The 18890-nt window shown below is 43.0% G+C and overlaps 1 protein-coding gene across 1 annotated transcript in view; it reads left to right on the forward strand.

Annotated features, from left to right (window-relative positions):
• Positions 1-18890, forward strand: part of LOC310877014 (uncharacterized protein) — a gene marked incomplete at its 5' end in the record, with an annotated part of 53804 nt that overhangs the window by 23826 nt on the left and 11088 nt on the right. The window lies entirely within an intron of this gene.

Raw genomic sequence — 18890 nt, forward strand, 5'->3', positions numbered from 1 at the left:
CAAAAATAAATAAATAAAATTAATCTGTGTCATTTTACCGGTTCCGACCCGTTCCAAAAACATTTCTAAACAGGAAACATAGTCTTTCTTAGTCACAGACTGTAACTTAACAGCAATTTACAATTAGTATTTAAATGTCGAAGGCCTGAATGGGTTAAAGTGTTTGTGTAAACACACACACTGATGACGAAGGTGGGGACGCAGATTGTGATTGGTCGGGATGAGATGATGTACGATGATAAGAGCGCCCCTCACTGAAATATTAATATTAGGTTAATATCAACTGGCGGCCCGGCTGGGGGCCACATGAGGCCCCCACCTTCACTTAAAGGTATATTCAGTGATTTCACTCAAAAAACCTTAGGTTTCGTTTTTGGCCTGGGACCCAGCCTTTCGTCCAATCAGGATAGAGAGTCAAAAACGAAACCTAAGGTTTTTTGACCCCCAGGGGTTAACTGGGGACAGGGAGGAACTCCTTATATGGTCAGCACACTCTATAGTAGGGAGGATTATCACAACAAAACAAAAAAATAAGTGATATTTGAATTAAGTGAAATCACTGAATATACCTTTAAAGTGGCCCTCAGGTTAATATCAGAATACTGAAAAATGATTGATCTCAGATAATTACTAAATGTTATTGTCCTTTTTTATGTCCAATATATTTGTTTTTAGTTCATAAAGTTAACATAACTATAAAATAATCAAAATTAAATAATTCTAAATCTTTTTATTTTTATTTTTATGTCACAATCCCTTTAAGGATACAAGGTGATTGGCTCCTCTCAACCCGTGCTGGCCGGCGTGGGAGGCGTGGCCATCCTCCCATGTCACATCGACCCACCAATCAGCATGCAGAGTTGGGGAACGGTGGTGTGGACCAGAGACCGCCAGCTCCTGCTTGTCGTCGCCGTCCGGGAGGGGCGGTACCTCACCAAGTACCTCACCCAGGACCAGAACCCGGCCTACAAGTACTCAATTGTTTTACTTTAACCCATTCTGACCTGAGATCAGATTCTAAAAATGTCTTCTGCATCCTGACGGTTTTCTGAAAAAGCTATGTTTCTGTGTCAGTCGTTCTTCTATTTTTCAAAAATAGCAGACCTACATGAGTCTATGAGCTTGTAGATCTGCTATTTTTCAATAGCTAAAGCATAACATAATGCTAACACCAAAATGGGTTCCCGCCTAAAATGGGTTAAGGACAACTTTAGTTTTTATTATTTGCTGCTTTCTTTCGTTTTAGGGATTTTAGCTGTTTTTGACAGGGGGGGGGCGGGGGGGCATTCAAGCATGGGGCTGAATATGTAATTTATTTATTTTTTGTAGTGATTCATTTTTGTATTATTTACTATAGTCCTACTAGACCCCAAGAAATTACATCTGGCCACAAAAGATCACGAGAGTATTGAATGTGTCAAACTGACATATTTGTGTGGCTTCCCCCCAGTAGGCCTCCTTCACATTCAGTAGATCCTGTGATCTACCTTCACATTCAGTAGATCCTGTGATCCACCTTCACATTCAGTAGATCCTGTGATCTACCTTCACATTCAGTAGATCCTGTGATCCACCTTCACATTCAGTAGATCCTGTGATCCACCTTCACATTCAGTAGATCCTGTGATCCACCTTCACATTCAGTAGATCCTGTGATCTACCTTCACATTCAGTAGATCCGGTGATCCACCTTCACATTCAGTAGATCCTGTGATCTACCTTCACATTCAGTAGATCCTGTGATCTACCTTCACATTCAGTAGATCCGGTGATCCACCTTCACATTCAGTAGATCCTGTCATCTTTTGTGGCCAGATGTAATTTCCTGGGGTCTATTAGGACTATAGTAAATAATAAAAATACAATTTTGTAAAATAATGATACTTAAGTACTTAAGTACAGTATACTTAAGTAAAAGTACTTAGTCCTGGTGCTTTCCACCATTTACAGGCAGAGAGCGACACTGTCCCTGTCGGATCTGTCCGAGGGTGTAATTAACTTGAAGCTGTCCGGGGTCAGGCTGTCGGACCGGGGAACCTACCGCTGCTCGGTACCAAAGATGGGCATGAGCGCTGACATCCAGCTCCACGTTGGTAAGACCTGCTCTTTGTTATCCAAATAATGCTTTTATTTTATTCTTTAAGACGCTGGGTTTTCAACAAGGCCCCATAATGTATTCAACTTTTGAGCCTCTCAGACCCATTTGATGAGGTTTAGCCTCTCAGACCCATTTGATGAGGTTTAGCCTCTCAGACCCATTTGATGAGGTTTAGCCTCTCAGACCCATTTGATGAGGTTTAGCCTCTCAGACCCATTTGATGAGGTTTAGCCTCTCAGACCCATTTGATGAAGTTTAGCCTCTCAGACCCATTTGATGAGGTTTAGCCTCTCAGACCCATTTGATGAGGTTTAGCCTCTCAGACCCATTTGATGAGGTTTATCCTCTCAGACCCATTTGATGAGGTTTAGCCTCTCAGACCCATTTGATGAGGTTTAGCCTCTCAGGGGGCAGAACACAAGGCATGGAGCGAGCTGTAGGTGAAACATTGAAAGAACAGGGTGGGACTTCAGACGAGACAAAAATGGTTGGGTTTAACCGCCAAACAATAGGATATTTGATGAATATTTATTTGATGAATTGAACATGGTGGACCCTCTTGTAAACGAGTGTAATGCTTAATTGGGTCATTAGAGGAAAGAGTCTCCGTTCGGAACGTAAATTATTTCATAGTATATATAGGTATAGGGATAGGGTGGCCTGGCTGGGTGTATGACAGCCCTGCTGTGAGATATGATCTGGACAACAGATGTCAATATGAAGTTGAGGATAACATTGACCACTTCCTCTTAGTCATACTTCTCTCTCCTTTCTTTGGTAATCATTTTTGTCATCAGACGGACAGCTTGGTCAGATACTCTCTTTGTTGGCGTTTTGTTAACTCATCCTCCTGCCGTTAACCCATTGGTGGAAAGTAACTAAGTACATTTACTCAAATACTGTACTTTTTAAGTACAATTTTAAGGTATTTGTACTTTACTTGACTGTATTCCAATTTCCAATACATTTACATCTACTCCATACATTGCGGTATTGATACTTTTACTCAAGTGAAAACATTTGTACTTGACATTACATTTGTGTAAAGTTCTACAATAAGCATTAGTGAAAGTCTTTTTACTTGGTTTACTTTTTTGCTTGAAAAGGAACCTTGTTTATCTCTCTCTTTCTGGACAAAGAATACACACTGAAAAGGCCTAGGTGGGCTGCAGGGGGTGGGCTGCAGGGGGTGGGCTGCAGGGGGTGAGCTGCAGGGGGTGGGCTGCAGGGGGTGGGCTGCACTGCAGGGGGTGGGCTGCACTGCAGGGGGTGGGCTGCAGGGGGTGGGCTGCAGGGGTGGGCTGCACTGCAGGGGGTGGGCTGCAGGGGGTGGGCTGCAGGGGGTGGGCTGCAGGGGGTGGGCTGCAAGGGGTGGGCTGCAGGGGGTGGGCTGCACTGCAGGGGGTGGGCTGCAGGGGGTGGGCTGCAGGGGGTGGGCTGCAGGGGGTGAGCTGCAGGGGGTGAGCTGCAGGGGGTGGGCAGCCAGCCACTATAGCCAGTATCCAGCCTACAATACAGTGTGGGAGATAACCATCATCTGTTTTCACATCTGAATATAGTAATTGCAAGAGAGAACAGAAATAGACACTTCATTCACGCACAATTGATCACTCAATTTTAATACAGCGTCTGGTTTTCCTCCTACCTATCAAACAGAAGTTACTTTGTCAATCTAGCCGAGTTTGACTCAGACAAACACAACATCAGTTCTGGTATTCCACAGGGCTCGATTATTGGCCCTCTGCTTTTCTCCTTGTACATACTGCCATTGGGCGAACTCATTGCCAATCACGGAGTCAATTTTCATTTCTATGCTGATGATACCCAATTATATCTTTCTGTGGCTCCAGATGATCCCTGTGCTTTAGACCCGCTGCTTACCTGTCTGTCTAGCATCAAATGTTGGATGAGTGAGAACTTTCTCAAGCTAAATGAGGATAAGACAGAAGTTCTCATAATCGGTTCTAGTGAGCAGAAAGAATCAATATTAAGCAGACTTGGCAACCTGACTGTAGAAAGTAACAGTACAGTAAAGAACCTGGGGGTTATTATCGATTCCGAATTGAATTTTAATTCACACATTAATCATGTTACCAAGATTGCCTTTTTTCACCTTAGAAATATTGCACGAATCAGAGCCTATGTGTATAGGCCCACCCCCTGCAGCTCACCCCTTGCAGCTCACCCCTTGCAGCTCACCCCTTGCAGCCCACCCCCTGCAGCCCACCCCTTGCAGCTCACCCCTTGCAGCCCACCCCCTGCAGCCCACCCCTTGCAGCTCACCCCCTGCAGCCCACCCCCTGCAGCCCACCTAGGCCTTTTCAGTGTGTATTCTTTGTCCAGAAAGAGAGAGATAAACAAGGTTCCTTTTCAAGCAAAAAAGTAAACCAAGTAAAAAGACTTTCACTAATGCTTATTGTAGAACTTTACACAAATGTAATGTCAAGTACAAATGTTTTTACTTGAGTAAAAGTATCAATACCGCAATGTATGGAGTAGATGTAAATGTATTGGAAATTGTATTTACATTTTATTTTATTGTATTATATGCTATACTATATTTAATACACATACTCTTTGTTTAGCCAAATTACTCTCCCCACGTCACTTGTATAGCCCCCAAAATTGACACTAATTGAGCACCATTTGAAAAGCTATGCCAGGGACCCCCATAAGAGAAGATTTTTACGGCTTAATTTCAATGACCCGCAGTTTGACATGCATTAGTCTACGGACCCCCATTTAATGGCATTTCTATCTCTGGGACCCCCAATTTATATTGTAAAATCAATGTTAATTTAACTGACCCGTTAGGGTCCATTTGTACACTCAGAGTTTCAGACCCATAAGGGTCCATTTGGTTCCATTTGTACACTCTCTGAGTTACAGACCCTTAAGGGTCCATTTGGTTCCATTTGTACACTCTCTGAGTTTCAGACCCATAAGGGTCCATTTGGTTCCTAATTATCATTTAGCTGGGGACCCCCTGGGACTCCCCCAAGGACCCCTAGGGGTCCCCGGACCCCACTTTGGGAACCACTGCTCTAGCTCATGTGACAGCATTGTGGTTTTAGGACTCCACTCCACCCGGTCAAAGGTCAACGGGTCCTCTCAACCTGTGTTGTGTTTTTAGGACTCCACCAGGGGCCTGTTTCACGAAACTTGGATTAATTAATCCAGGATTTAGGCCAAAACCAGGCTTTTTCAATCCTGGTCTTTCAATTCAATTCAATTTTATTATAGTGTCAAATCACAAGAAGTTGTCACTTTACAAACCAACAAAGATCCACCCAGAGCAAGCAATATTGCGACAATGGTAACGGAAAACTCCTCCTTTAGGAAGAAACGTCAGGCAGAACCCGACTCTAGGGTGGGCGGCCATCTGCCTCGACCGTGTCGGGGGGGGGGGGGGGGGGGGAGAGAAAGGTTTTCAACCTAGTCTTGAATGTGCAGCCCCACGGACCGAAGGACAGTAAGCATTTTTTGCATACTGTAGACGCACTGGTGTTCTATTTGGTTTGTAGGGATCGATGAGTTCTTTGAGATATTGTGGTGCCTGACCATTGAGAGCTTTGTAGGTAAGGAGAAGAATTTTGAACTCTATTCTGTATTTGACCGGGAGCCAGTGTAGAGAGGCCAGTGAAGGAGTGATATGGTCTCTTCTTCTGGTACCTGTCAGCACACGCGCCGCAACATTTTGAACTAGCTGTAGGCTTTTCAGAGACAGCTGTAGGCTTTTACAGCCTGGTTTATTCCGTTCCACTTACCTTTGGGGAAGGGGGTTGTTGTCCAGACAGGGGTCTGTGGGTCATGGGTTCAATAGTGGGTGAAACATTACAATGGTAATATGTTGTAAAACAATGAGTAATGGTAATATTTAGTGGTTTTCACTTTAAAAAAATATATAATATAATATAATATAATATAATATAATATAATATAATATAATATAATATAATATAATATAATATAATATAATATAATATAATATAATAATTCTTCTCAATGAACAGTAAAGACATCAGGATTAGGTTAAAAGGTGTTTTTAGGACTCCACCAGGTCAAAGGGTCCTCTCAACATGTGTTGTGTTTTTAGGACTCCACCAGGTCAACGGGTCCTCTCAACCTGTGTTATGTTTTTAGCATTAATTTAGCAAATAATAAAAAATGGGAGGAAAACGGCCATAGCCGTCATCACAAATGTGATGAGGTCAGCACATTTGGGCAAGTGAATATGGCCGGATTTATCTTATTTAGGATTAGGTGATTTAGGCCCTTATTATAAGAACTCTACATCTCTGTCAGAGCAGGGATGGGCAACTTTGACGATGGAGAGGGCCACTATAGTTCCACGCTCACTCCAGAGGGCCACTATAGTTCCACACTCACTCCAGAGGGCCACTATAGTTCCACACTCACTCCAGAGGGCCACTATACTTCCACGCTCACTCCAGAGGGCCACTATAGTTCCAGGCTCACTCCAGAGGGCCACTATAGTTCCACACTCACTCCAGAGGGCCACTATAGTTCCACACTCACTCCAGAGGGCCACTATAGTTCCACACTCACTCCAGAGGTTCACTAAAGTTCCACACTCACTCCAGAGGGCCACTATAGTTCCACACTCACTCCAGAGGGCCACTATACTTCCACACTCACTCCAGAGGGCGACTATAGTTCCACACTCACTCCAGAGGGCCACTATAGTTCCACACTCACTCCAGAGGGCCACTATAGTTCCACACTCACTCCAGAGGGCCACTATAGTTCCACACTCACTCCAGAGGGCCACAGTGCATATTACTGTTGTAGCAAAAATAGCTGATCTACAAGCTCAAAACACGTCGCACTGCGACACATTTTGAGCTTGTAGATCAGCTAATATGCTATATTTTAACTGAAATATTAATATTGGGTTAATATCAAGTGGTGGCCCGGCTGGGGGCCACATGAGGCCCCCACCTTCACTTAATGTGGCCCTCAGGTTAATATCAGAATACTGAGAAATGATTGATTTCAGATAATTACTAAATGTTATTGTCCTTTTTTATGTCCAATATATTTGTTTTTTGTTCATAAAGTTAACATAACTATAAAATAATCAAAATAAAATAATTCTAAATCTTTTTATTTTTATGTCACAATCCCTTTAAGGATACAAGGTGATTGGCTCCTCTCAACCCGTGCTGGCCGGCGTGGGAGGCGTGGCCATCCTCCCATGTCACATCCACCCACCAATCAGCATGCAGAGTTGGGGAACGGTGGTGTGGACCAGATTCGGCCAGCTCCTGCTTGTCGTCGCCGTCCGGGAGGGGCAGTACCTCACCCAGGACCAGAACCCGGCCTACAAGTACTCAATTGTTTTACTTTAAGGACAACTTTAGTTTTTATCAACCTAGGTTCATGTTTTAGGTTGTTATTAGACAAAGTAAAAGATTAATGTTAATTTTCTTCATTTGCTGTTTTCTTTCGTTTTAGGGGTTTTAGCTGTTTTTGACAGGGGGGCGGGGTCATTCGAGCATGGGGCTGAATATGTATTTATTTACAAAATGTTGTAGTGATTATTTTTTGTATTATTTACTATAGTCCTACTAGACCCCAAGAAATTACATCTGGCCACAAAAGATCACGAGAGTATTGAATGTGTCAAACTGACATATTTGTGTGGCTTCCCCCCAGTAGGCCTCCTTCACATTCAGTAGATCCTGTGATCCACCTTCACATTCAGTAGATCCTGTGATCTACCTTCACATTCAGTAGATCCTGTGAACTACCTTCACATTCAGTAGATCCTGTGATCTACCTTCACATTCAGTAGACCCTGTCATCTTTTGTGGTCAGATGTAATGTCCTGGGGTCTATTAATAAATAAATAAACTACCATAATATTTTGTAAAATAATGATACTTAAGTACTTAAGTACAGTATACTTAAGTAAAAGTACTTAGTCCTGGTGCTTTCCACCATTGACAGGCAGAGAGCGACACTGTCCCTGTCGGATCTGTCCGAGGGTGTAATTAACTTGAAGCTGTCCGGGGTCAGGCTGTCGGACCAGGGAACCTACCACTGCTCGGTGCCAGACATGGGCATGAGCGCTGACATCCAGCTCCACGTTGGTAAGACCTGCTCTTTGTTATCCAAATAATGCTTTTATTTTATTCTTTAAGACGGTGGGTTTTCAACAGGGGGGCAGTCAGACAGATATTTTGTGAAGCCACAAGGAAATCGGGATTTCCTGAAAGTTGATGGCCTGTTGTGGCGCTGTCATTGGACCCAGAAAAACCCATAGCCCCATAGAGGTCCATGTATTTGGGCCCAACTTCACCTAGACTGTATTACCTTAATAAACATGGTCATGAATACTTTCTGCTTCCAGTCACTAGTTTAAAGTCTCATTTCTAATGTCATAATATTCTTTTTGGAAAATTATGGTCCCATTTATAAAAAAAAATGACCATAAAGTCGTGCATGTTCTGAGGGGCGAGGCTACCGTTACAGTCTATGATCGGGATCCCCCACCCACTCGAGTCAAAATAAAAACCAACTAAGAAGAAGGGGGGAAGTCCTGCCTCGTTGTCTGGGCCAGCGAATGGGCCAGCTGGGCCCAAACGGATCTAGAAAGATGGCGACTTACAGTTCAAGGACTGACAGGCTTCATTTTACGTTCATGTTAGAGCCCGGGAACGCTTTGTCCATATTTTTTACAGTCTATGGTTTTCAACAAGGCCCCATAATGTATTCGGCTTTTGAGCCACAAACTTTTGAGCCACAAACTTTTGAGCCACTAACCCATTTGATGAGGTTTAGCCTCTCAGACCCATTTGATGAGGTTTAGCCTCTCAGACCCATTTGATGAGGTTTATCCTCTCAGACCCATTTGATGAGGTTTAGCCTCAGACCCATTTGATGAGGTTTAGCCTCTCAGACCCATTTGATGAGGTTTAGACTCTCAGACCCATTTGATGAGGTTTAGACTCTCAGACCCATTTGATGAGGTTTAGCCTCTCAGACCCATTTGATGAGGTTTAGCCTCAGACCCATTTGATGAGGTTTAGACTCTCAGACCCATTTGATGCAGCAGCTCGCTTGGTCTTCAACCAGCCAAAATTCTCACATGTCTCCCCCCTGCTCCGCTCCCTCCACTGGCTCCCGGTCGCTGCCCGCACAGAATACAAAACTCTGATGCTGGCATTCAAAGCAACCAAAGGTATGGCTCCCCCATATCTTACAAGTATGATTGAACCCTACAAACCCTCCCGCGCACTCAGATCAGCCAACGCAGGGAAACTGGAAGTACCCTCACTTAAAACGCCGGGACAACGCTCCACACGTCCCAAACTCTTCTCCCTTCTGGCTCCAAAACTGTGGAATGCACTTCCCATTGCAGTCAGAACTGCAGCATCACTCCCAATCTTCCGCCGTAGCCTGAAAACCCACCTTTTCAGACTCCATCATGGCCCATAGCACTTACCCTAACCCCTTAGATAGCATTTCTGTTGGCTTAGATAGCATTTGACACAGACTTATAGCATGTTATGTAGACAGCACTATAATTGTATTGTATATAGTCATAGCACGCCATAGTACATATGTATAGCATAGTAGTGAATATGTATAGTTTATTATGTATAGTGTATGTATAGTTTCATCATATAGATATTCCACTGTTACCTTCTTAGCTTATGCATGTTTCATGATAAATGCTTTTATGTGATGTATTCCCATGCTTTTGTTCTTGCTTAAATGTAAGTCGCTCTGGATTAAGAGCGTCTGCTAAATGCCTAAATTGTAAATTGTAAATTGTTGATGAGGTTTAGCCTCTCAGGCCCATTTGATGAGGTTTAGCCTCTCAGACCCATTTGATGAGGTTTATCCTCTCAGACCCATTTGATGAGGTTTAGCCTCAGACCCATTTGATGAGGTTTAGCCTCTCAGACCCATTTGATGAGGTTTAGACTCTCAGACCCATTTGATGAGGTTTAGACTCTCAGACCCATTTGATGAGGTTTAGCCTCTCAGACCCATTTGATGAAGTTTAGCCTCTCAGACCCATTTGATGAGGTTTAGCCTCAGACCCATGCATTTGATGAGGTTTAGACTCTCAGACCCATTTGATGAGGTTTATCCTCTCAGACCCATTTGATGAGGTTTAGCCTCTCAGACCCATTTGATGAGGTTTAGCCTCTCAGACCCATTTGATGAGGTTTAGCCTCTCAGACCCATTTGATGAGGTTTAGACTCTCAGACCCATTTGCTGAGGTTTAGCCTCTCAGACCCATTTGATGAGGTTTAGCCTCTCAGACCCATTTGATGAGGTTTAGCCTCTCAGACCCATTTGATGAGGTTTAGCTTCTCAGAACCATTTGATGAGGTTTAGCCTCTCAGACCCATTTGATGAAGTTTAGCCTCAGACCCATTTGATGAGGTTTAGCCTCTCAGACCCATTTGATGAGGTTTAGACTCTCAGACCCATTTGATGAGGTTTAGACTCTCAGACCCATTTGATGAGGTTTAGCCTCTCAGACCCATTTGATGAGGTTTAGACTCTCAGACCCATTTGATGAGGTTTAGCCTCTCAGACCCATTTGATGAGGTTTAGCCTCTCAGACCCATTTGATGAGGTTTAGCCTCTCAGACCCATTTGATGAGGTTTAGCTTCTCAGAACCATTTGATGAGGTTTAGACTCTCAGACCCATTTGATGAGGTTTAGCCTCTCAGACCCATTTGATGAAGTTTAGCCTCAGACCCATTTGATGAGGTTTAGCCTCTCGGACCCATTTGATGAGGTTTAGCCTCTCGGACCCATTTGATGAGGTTTAGCCTCTCGGACCCATTTGATGAGGTTTAGCCTCTCGGACAAATTTGACGAGGTTTAGCCTCTCGGACCCAGTTGATGAGGTTTAGCCTCTCGGACCCATTTGATGAGGTTTAGCCTCGCGGACCCATTTGATGAGGTTTAGCCTCTCGGACCCATTTGATGAGGTTTAGCCTCTCAGACCCATTTGATGAGGTTTAGCCTCTCAGACCCATTTGATGAGGTTTAGCCTTTCAGACCCATTTGATGAAGTTTAGCCTCAGACCCATTTGATGAGGTTTAGCCTCTCAGACCCATTTGATGAGGTTTAGCCTCTCAGACCCATTTGATGAGGTTTAGCCTCTCAGACCCATTTGATGAGGTTTAGCCTCTCAGACCCATTTGACGAGGTTTAGCCTCTCAGACCCATTTGATGAGGTTTAGCCTCTCAGACCCATTTGACGAGGTTTAGCCTCTCAGACCCATTTGATGAGGTTTAGCCCCTCAGACCCATTTGATGAGGTTTAGCCTCTCAGACCCATTTGATGAGGTTTAGCCTCTCAGACCCATTTGATGAGGTGGGGGGGGGGGGGGGGGGGGGGCAGAACACAAGGCATGGAGCGAGCTGTAGGTGAAACATTGAAAGAACAGGGTGGGACTTCAGACGAGACAAAAAGGGTTGGGTTTAACCGCCAAACAATAGGATATTTGATGAATATTTATTTGATGAATTGAACATGGTGGACCCTCTTGTAAACGAGTGTAATGCTTAATTGGGTCATTAGAGGAAAGAGGCTCCGTTCGGAACGTAAATTATTTCATTGTAAAGTACACGCGTGTGGGTATAGGGATAGGGTGGCCTGGCTGGGTGTATGACACCCCTGCTGTGAGATATGATGACACACACACACACACACACACACACACACACACACACACACACACACACACACACACACACACACACACACACACACACACACACACACACACACACACACACACACACACATACTGTGTGTTGTGGAAATGTAGATCTGCTGTTGACAATAAAGGATCAGAATCAGAAGCTGTTACATCATTACATCATCATTACATCATCATTACATCACAGTTTTACAAGTTATAAAACAGGAAGGAGTTCAAGGCAGGAAAGAGAGTTTGAGTGCAATGTAAACGTATGTTTTCTCATGCCAATAAAGCTCCTTTGAATTGAAGAGAGAGAAAATAGCAGATCTACAAGCTCACACTACATCGCACCGTGGTGATTGCGAGCTTGTAGATCGGCTATTTTAAAATGGCCAAATTGTGTATAGGACTGAAGTTGTTAATGTGTGTTTGATTTACTTCTACTCCACTACATCTCAGAGGCAAATATTGTATTTGTACGCCACTACATTTATTTGCAAACGTTAGTTACTACCGGTAGTTACTTTGGAGATTTTGATTATTATACAAAAAACATGCATTAACCACTTCCTCAGTATAGTAGACTATTTGAAAATAGCGGATCTATTATGAGCTTGTAGATTTGCTATTTTCCAAAGATTTGTATACATTTGGAAACTTGAAATGGGACATTCTGCACAATGAGTACTTTCTACTTTTGGTACTTTAAGTAGGCCTACACTTTGATACCAATACTTTTGTACTTTTACTCAAGTACATGTTGAATACCGCACTGTTACTTGTAACAGTATGTATTTCAATGTATTTCTATATTGCATTATTGATACTTTAGTATTGATACAAGTACAAAATGTGACTTTTTCTACCAATGCATATTGCTAGAAGCTAACCCTATCAGTGCCGGAAGTGCTTCAAAATAGGAGCTCTGGGTGGCCGGGGTTGTCTCGGTGCTTTTACTCTGAAAGCCATGACCCGGAAACAATCTACTAAAAAAAGTTGACTTTACATTGCTAGCTTACATTGCGATCATTTTAATTTATACGATATATGATCCAAAAAGCGTTCATATTTTGCGGGAGAGACGGATGAGGAGCAGAAATGAAGCGCCAGCATATCGATCCGTTCATCACCACGGAGAGCGCCCTGGATTAGGAGATACGAGTCATTCTTTCCGTTGCGCTAACATGTAAGTCAACGGCAAGCTAATATGAGCCCAGAGCGTTAGCATACGGCAGCCGAAAGGGCCAACAAAAAAAAAAGGAAAAATTCAGAATATTCTTATCTCGCCCCGTATCATTGAGGATGCACTAGGACAGTGTTTCCCAACCTGTGTGTCGCGGAGCTTTGGTGCTCCGTTTGATGTGTCCAAGTGCTCCGCGTAATTTGACCGAAATTAAGTTATAGTGTTACTTTCTGTCAAATCAGGCGGCACACTAACTCTCCCCCAAAAGCAATATTATAGCTACTGGGCTGCAGGCTTCTTATAGTTGCGTGATTGCGTCGTTGTTGTCACACGTCTAACCATTAGACGTGCGATAACATCAACACGGAACAATAGACTAACGACCCTCAGCCACTGAAATGTTAATGCTTAGATGCATGCAGAAGAGGCTACATTTCGCTCCCTCCAGAAAGACTGGAGCGCGCAGAGCGCAGCCACATGCACGTAGACAGCAGACACATACAGTCCTACATGTCCCGACCTAGCCCAAACATTTAGATTCTCGTAGTCCCGACCCAAACACGTAAAGTAAACGTGACGTTGTTGTGATTAAACATAATGTGCCACGAAAAATAGCTGTCCAAAATAGCTGTCCATAGATGTCCAAACATGATCGCCTCGTTCGGCCAACAAAATATATCTCCCTCCCTCCACAGAAGCGCAGTGATGCCTGATTTATTCTTCGTCGTACACGTGTTATGCTTGCATGCTGAAAATGGCTGATCTACAAGCTCACAACGCGTTGTGGACGCAACGCGTTGTGAGCTTGTCGATCAGCTATTTTCAGCACGTGAAAATAAGCAGGCTGTGAGAACTGAGACCCTTCACAATAAAAGCATGCAGCTTTCACAAGTTGGTCCATAATAAAGACAAGGAAAAGGATTAGGTGGCATTTCACATTGCATGAGCAATTTGTTTTAACTGAGGCACTGTCTCTGTCCTTTTCATTCTCGTTATTTGATGAGTGCTGTCATGTGTTTTCATTTTACTATATTACTTTTACGTATATATTTACTTTTACTATAATATTATATGTATATTTTATATATATATATATACACCCCCCCCCCCCCCCCCCCCCCATCCCCTTCCCCCCCTAGGTGTTCCCCGAGATTCTTAGGCTATGAAAAGTGTTCCCTGGGACAAAAAAGGTTGGGAAACACTGCACTAGGACGTCCCTAGACGTTTAAGGCTCAGCTCGGTTTTAATCCTTAAGACGTTTAGGGATGTTTTACGTGCAGAAACTGTTTAAGACTCAGTGCATGCAGCTCATCATGGGTCGACGCCCTGTTAGGGCAACCACACTAATAAGATAATACAAATAAAATACAAATCAATCTAAAATATATAAGCTTATTCAGAATAATTTAATTAATAAATACAACATTTTACAAAAGCCATCAATATAAATGTTTTAACCCATTCTGGACGGGAACCCCATTTGGTGTTTTAAGCATTACATTAAAAATAGCAGATCTACAAGCTCATAGCGCAGCACAAAGATTGTGTCTCAAATCTTTGAATATATACTGTATAGTCTTTCAGAGCGAAAGTTTTTAACTTGATTCTGTGGGGTCCCTGGAACAACATATTGTCAGATGCGGATCGGCAGCCAATTACAAATAATTGTTGGGGTCCTTGACATGAAAAACGTTGATAACCGCTGACATAGAAACAGGATTGTCTGAAAACTGTCAGGATTTAGAAAACATTTGTAGAATCGTCCTCAGGTCTAAATGGGTTAATACTGTATGTAATTATAAAGAACTAGAAAAAGTGCCCTTCTGAGCACAGGTCTCCACCAGGATAGGAATGTAGGACATTGCAGCTTGCCTTCATCTGGTGGTTGGATAAAAGGGCAACAAAAGTAAATTAGAGGTAAAAACACTTTTCGGCCAGTTATAGCGCCACCTTGAGGCTGAGTTGAAATTGTTCATGTGGCATTTCTTCCTCGGCCTAGTGGGAATGTGCGTGCACAATTTCACGGAAATCACGCGATGTGTTCATGATTTGCAGCATTTTGTTTGAAACTGAGCACTCCTGTGAACTTTGGAAGCCAATCTTAACCAATCAGGATGGAGTCTGAGAAATCTGAAAGACCCGTTTCGTTGAATGGCTCTAGAGAGACTGTGTACCAATTTGCGCGATGTTTGGACAAAATCTGTAGGTGTACTGTGCAAAAACTTGTTTTGCACAAAGCGGCCTCCTGGTGGTGCTATAACAGGCCGTTCTGGAAATTTTGGGGCAGAGGTTCATCGTTGGCATCCAGCGAGTGTGTGTGCAAAATTTGGCATCGACCGGGTTAACGGTGCCGGAGATTAGCTGCTCACGGACACACACACGGACGGACGGACACACGGACGTACGGACGGAGTGCAAAACATACTCTCCCCCCATGCCTTCGGCCTGGTGGAGACAATAAGGCATTCGGTGCATGGTGTTAGCTGGCTTTCTTCCTGATGCGTGGCCGTCACATGCGATGGTCCAATTGTCGTCCATCTCCCATCTCTCCTGCATCAGCTCCTGCTGGGAGAGGTTTTTTCATTTAAAATTAAGCATTCCAAAACGTTACATGAAGTCCCCGCCCTCACATTTATACATCAGTGGTTCCGTCGACTAAAACTAAGAGCAACAATGTTCGTCGACTACCTTTTTCCACTGACGAAAACTAAATGGAAACTAAATAAAACCTGACTAAAACTAAGACTATATATAGCCTACTGACAATTTCATCAACAAATAAAAACTAGACTAAAACGTTAGAAAGGGACTAGTGGACAAGAGATCCAGTACAAGTCATTTTACAATGAGTTGCATGCTGAAAATAGCCGATCTACAAGCTCACAATGTGTCGCGCTGTGACGCGTTGTGAGTTTGTAGATCAGCTATTTTCAGCAAGTGTAAAAACAGTCATTACGACGGCATCAAGGCCCGCCAAAATACATTTTGTACCACTAAATCAACTGTAGATGTAGGTGACTAAAATGTGACTAAAACTAAATGAAAACTATTCAAGAGACTATGGATGGATGGATGGATGGATGGATTTTATTTTGTCATTGGACACAAGTGTACAACGACATTAATCTGTTGGCATCAATCCAAATGCAATACAAAGAAATTGTCATATAGTACTGCAATAGTTGTTAGTATTGGCAAGAGTAAAAACAGTAGGAAAAAATACAGTTTATGTACAGTCAGGAGTTCATATGTTGACCTGGGGGGGGGGGGGGGGGGACAGACTATCGTTTGCTTAAAGAGTTCAGGAGAATAATGACTGAGGGGAAGAAGCTGTTTCTGGATCTGGTGGTTGAGGTCTTGAGGCATCTGTAGACTATGACTAAAACTACATTTTTAATTTGCTGGTTCCCAAAGTGGGGTCCGGCACCCCCAGTGGTCCTTGAGGGAGTTCCAGGGGATCCGCAGCTAAATGATAGCTTGGAACCAAATGGACCCTTATGGGTCTGTAACTCTGAGAGTGTACAAATGGAACTTTGGCCCCTAGCCTCAGTTGGACATATTGGATTTGATTTCGATGTGGTGACAATTAAACATAATTTTAATCTGGCACACTATCAAGAAAATTTAAACATGGCTCTTTAATGTAAAAAAAGGATTTGCCTGTTCTCCAGCCAGGAGGTGTCCCACCTTTTCAGACTCCACCATGGCCTGTAGCACTTACCCGGGCCTAGCCCCTTAGATAGCACTTTTTGTAGACTTATAGCATGTTACGTAGGCACCACTAGAATTGCATTGTAAGTAGTCATAGCACTTTATACGTATAGTATGTATAGTTTATGTGTATAGTTTCATTATATAGATATTCCACTGTTACGTTCTTAGCTTACGCATGTTTCTTGAATACTTATTTTTATGTATAGTGATGTATTGCCATGGTTTTTGTTCTTGCCTAATGTAGGCCTAAGTCTCTCTGGATTCAGAGCGTCTGATAAATGCCTAAATTGTAACTTGACTGCCATGCGTTTCTCTCCACAGCCAATGAGGTGACGTACCTTCCACCACGAGGCAGAGGCATCCGCGTGGAACTGCTTCCAGACCACCGCTCTGTTCCTGAAGCCGTCACCAGCATCCTGTGGAGGCGCGGAGACAACCTGGTAGCGGAGTGGTATCCGTTTGATGGTCTGGATTACTACGGGACGTTTAGAGAACGCTCCACACTGGACCCAGACACCGGACGGCTGGTCATCGACAACATGACCGTAGAAGACATCGGGTGGTATTCTGTGGAGTTCAACGAAATACTTCACTTCAAGACTTACCTGCTTAAAGAGATGAGTAAGTATGACTCACTACAAGACTGACCTGCTTAAAGAGATGAGTAAGTATGACTCACTACAATACTGACCTGGTTAAAGAGATGAGTAAGTATGACTCACTACAATACTTTAGACCGGAGGACAATTCTACAAAAGTCTTTCTTCTTATAAACTAGTCAACTAGTACCAGCATGATCAACTAGTGGATTTACTAATCGACTAGTTGAATAGTCGACTAGTTAAAGCCCTGTAAAAGTGTGTTCATGATAGATCTTTTTTTGATTGGTTGATTCTTTATTTAAGTGACACTTTTGTTTACATAAACAATTACAATAAACCCACATGACGGTTTGCAAACAATGATCAATTGAATACTAAACTGACAATCCAGATCAAGGCAGATTACATAATTAAGCAATATTACACGAGATGTAATATTGCTGACCGCATCACTGTCGTGGCAATAATCATGTTAAACCACACCCTCTTGTGTAATATTGCAATCATATAACAGTTACCCTTAAAACTAAGAATATCGCTGAAAAAACATATTTTTTAATGACAGATGTGGTCACTACGACCACAAATTTCCCAAGAAACTAGATAGCCTAGCCACCGACTTTGCTGCGCTCTGGGAGAACAGAGCAGCTGAATTATTTGTTTTGATTAGGTGTGGAGTGGTGCTCGTTTGAACACATGTACACATGACACATACCTACTACGACCTGTGGTATATTATACAACATTAGGCCTGTGACAGGAGACACATGTACCTACTACGACTTGTGGTATAATACAGTATATATACCATAGACTGTAAAAAAATATGGACAAAGCGTTCCCCGGGTCTAACATGAACGTAAAATGAAGCCTGTAATGATATGCTAATTCCTGATGTAAGTCGCCATCTTTTGGTACCAGCTGGCCATTGGCTGGCTCCGTTTTGTACCAGCTGGTCATTGGCTGCCCAGACAACGAGGCGGGACTTCCCCCCTTCTTCTCCGTTGGTTTTTATTTTGACTCGAGTGGGAGGAGAAGACTCTTGAGTGGGAGGGGAATCCCGATCATAGACTGTAACGGTAGCCACGCCCCTCAGAACATACGCGACTTTATGGTAATTTTTTTAATTAATGGGACCATAATTTTCCAAAAAGAATATTATGACATTAGAAATGAGACTTTAAACTAGTGACTGGAAGAAGAAAGTATTCATGACCATGTTTATTAAGGTAATACAGTCTAGGTGAAGTTGGGCCAAAATACATGGGCCTCTATGGAGCTATGGGGCTTTTTGGGTCCAGTCCAGCGCCACAACAGGCCATTATATGAACTACCGATTTCAAATGAGGCTTCACGAAATATCTGGCTGACTGCCCCCCTGATATATACACCATTAGGCCTGTGACAGGAGACACATGTACCTACTACGACCTGTGGTATAATATATATATACACCATTAGGCCTGTGACAGGAGACACATGTACCTACTACGACCTGTGGTATAATATATATATATATATATATATATATATATATATATATATATATATATATATATATATATATATTAATGCTGGGCCGTTATCGG

This window comes from Protomyctophum parallelum (assembly GCF_964188405.1).
Source record: "Protomyctophum parallelum genome assembly, chromosome: 19".
Classification (NCBI taxonomy): Eukaryota; Metazoa; Chordata; class Actinopteri; order Myctophiformes; family Myctophidae; genus Protomyctophum; species Protomyctophum parallelum.